We start from the raw sequence: 3,338 nt of genomic DNA on the forward strand, positions 1-3,338 counted from the left end.
GCCCCCAGCAACCCCCGGGCAGGGGCCATCAACCCAAGTTCCTCGAGGTGGGGTGTGTAGCTGTATGTGTGTGTGTTTATCTGTGTCTGAGGGTCTCCGTGAGTGCCTCTGTGTGTGTGTATCTGAGTGTGTGTCTGTGTACATGTCTGTATCTTTCTGTGTCAGTTTCTGGGACAAGTCAGATCAGCCAAAGTCAGCAGGTGGGAGAAGTCAGCAGGAGAAGCTGGATCAAGCTAGCGCTCAGGGGTGAGCGGGGGGCAGCTGACCGCTCCGAGGTGGGGAGGCCTGGAGGGGCCCAGAATGGCTGCCCGGAAGAACCAGGCTTCGGGCTGAGTACCTTCAAACTGGAGAGTCCACACACCCAGCCATCTGCCAGCCAACAGCGTTTCTTTTTTTAACCCCTGAAAAATATAGCCTGCCCAGCCTTCTGCGACACAGCTGGTGGGGGGCGGGGGGGCAGGATAATTATGGCCGAAGTGAAGGCAACACTCAGGGGCAGGGAGTGGGGAGAATGGCTGGGTCGGCTTGGGTTCTCCATAAACCATGGCCCCATTTACTTTCAGTTGAATTAATTAATTCATTCATTCAATAAGAGAAATTGAGGACAATATCTGGTGTTAAAAACTGTAGGGGTTCCCAGGCGCTGGCGTGTAAACACAGGACAGGGTGCCGTGCATACATTCTTTCATTTGCTTTTTATGCCGGCCCGGCCAGTAGGTAACTTTCCATGAATTCATTCCATGAATTAGACAGAGGACCCCCTTTTAGGCAGACGCAGCCTCCAGATGTGTTGCTTGCCAATCCCGAAGCGGGCTGAACTTGAGCCTCCCGCTCCCTATTCTTGCACCCCGTCCCTGCTCTGAGGTCAGGATCTCGGTCCTTGTTCTATGGGCACGAAAATGAGGAACGCTGGGCAGGAGGACCCAGGCAGGCTGGTCCCAGGGACGAGGCCTCTCCAGGAGTCACTTGAGTGTCCCGCAAGCCCAGAGCCGTGCGTATTTGGGTGGGCAGGGCCACCGGACGGCAGGAACTTTCACAGCCTTAGCTTACATCTCTGTAAGATGCGCCGTGCAGAGGTGTGGGTGGCCGCGGGCTGCACTCCTCAAGGGCAAGGTGCTGTGCAGTCATTTGTGTATTCCCAGCGCTGGGAACGGAACAGGATCTTGGCCAGTGCTGGCTGTGTTAAAAAAAAAAAAAATAAGGCATGAATGAATGCATGATCCAAGCCTTTCCATCAGAGGCTTCAGTCTGACTGGGTAAATGAGACATGTATTTGGGGCCATTACATATGTCAGCAAAGGGAGTTCAGGCTTTGCCAACATTTATTCATTCACCAAACATTCATCGAGCTCACACTAGGAGCCAGGCATAGTGCCAGGCACGGGTATGAGCCACAGTGAACAAGTTGTGGTTCTGGCCTGGCATAGTCCGCGATTCTGGAGGAGGGGGCAGCTGAGGGGGTCTCTGGGAAGGGGCAGGGGTATTGGATAAGGGGCATGGAGGGAGTAAGGGCAGACCAGTAGGGGAGGGTCATTGCTGCTATCCCCGGACATTCCCTTGACCTATAAGGGCGCTGTCTGTGGAAATTAGGGTTGGGCTGTAAGAGTACCCTGTGAGTACCCCCTGGCCCTGCACATTGGAGCACAGAGTGGCACTCTGCAAATCAGTCAGGAGGACCGAGGTCCTGATGAGGAGGGAGGCCACTGCCAGCCACTCTCACCCCAGCTCCCTGGCACTGTGCAGAGCACCCTCCCCGGGACAAGGACAGTCACACGTCACAGATCTAATTGAAGCCGCTTCTGCAGTCTGGGACGAGATGCGCTTGTAATCCTAAGAGGGCTGCATGGCTCCCTCCCTCTCTTCTTTCTCGCCTGCCTCTCAGGCCAGCCCTCCCCTGGGAGCTTTCTCACAACCCCCCCACCCCCGGCCCCAGAAGGAGGAGAGCTGGGGCTCCAGCTTCTCCCCCCGGCTGAGGGATTCTCTCCTGGGCTTGTGGTAGCCTGCCCGCCTGGCCACCTGTTACACTTGCAAACCAGTGCTGGGGAGAGACCAGCAGGCTGTGGGCCCTGGGCTGGGGGTTCCCCTAGCCTGGTGAGGCTCTGGGGAGGAGGGGCCTCAGCGGAAAGGGGCATCCCTGACAGGCTGTGAGACTGGGGGCAAGTGGAATTGCCTCAGTGAGCCTCAGTTCCCCCCCTCCCCCCGTGTGGTATGCTCGAACCAGGAGCGGTGGGGCGTGCAAATGAACATGCCACATGGGGGCACACGCCACGTGCATGCGGATGTGTGAGAGGAGGCCCTGCGGGTGGGGGTTCTAGTGACGCACAGGGGTGGGGAGGAGCGCAACCCCTTTGCATCGCAGTGCTTTGCTGTACTTCTCAGGGTGTGTGTCCGAGGCTGTGTTTCCTGCCCCTCGACCTTTGGAGTTAGGAGGGTCCCCGCCACGTCCTAGGGTGGCTGAGCTGGCACCCGCAGGGTGGGGGGAGGGGGCAAGGAAGGGGGCTTCCAGGAGAGGGCGCCGGTGGGGCGTGGCGGGAGGGGTGGGGGAAGACTGTGGGGCGGGTGTGGCGGGGTGGAGGGGTGTTTGGAGAGCCCCGGCCTTCCGGCGGCGAAGGCGCAGGGTCCGGGGTGGGTGCCCAGGTGCTCTCTCTTTAAAAGGCCGGCGGAAGCGCCGCGCGCTTGGCCCGCACTTGCAGCGCAAACTTGCCATGCTGGGCTCGCGCCTTCTCGAGTGCGGCAGCGGCAGTGGGCGCGGGGGCTGAGCGGCTGCGGTCCCCTCGCCCCCTCGTGCTCCCGGGCGCTCCCGCCCCCTCCCGCAGCCTCCCCTCTCAGCGTCTTCCTCGCTCCCCCTGTCTCTCGCTCGCTCTCCAGCACGCTCTCTCGCTCGCTCTCATTTTTTCCTGCTGCTGCTGCTGCTGCTGCCGCCGCTGCCGCGGCGCCGCCGGGCGTCCGCATCTCGGCTGGCTGCGCTCATCAGTCGGCTCCCGCTCCGCTCCTCTCCCCTCCCGGAGCCCCCGGCTGGACCCGGCTCCCCGGAGCCGCCTCGCCCGCTCCCCTCGGCTCGGACGCCGGGCTCCGCGGAGCCGGCGCAGGGCTGGCCGCCGCTCCCTAGCTCGCTCGCTCGCTCGCTCTCGCCGGAGCAGCAGCAGAAGAACGCCGCGCGCTTGGAGGCGGCTCCGGCCGGGCAGCCGCCAGCTCATCCCCGCTGCGTCCGGGACTCCGGGAGCCTCCGCGCCCGGCTCGGTCCGCAGCGTCAGCGCCGTCCGCCGCGGCCCGGGCTCCGGGCAGCGCGAGCAGCAAGCCGCCGCCGCCGTCGCCTCTCTGCGCCCCCGGGGCAGGCG

Source organism: Hyaena hyaena, unplaced genomic scaffold, assembly GCF_003009895.1.
Source record: "Hyaena hyaena isolate Hyena2069 unplaced genomic scaffold, ASM300989v1 scaffold_202, whole genome shotgun sequence".
NCBI classification, from domain to species: Eukaryota; Metazoa; Chordata; class Mammalia; order Carnivora; family Hyaenidae; genus Hyaena; species Hyaena hyaena.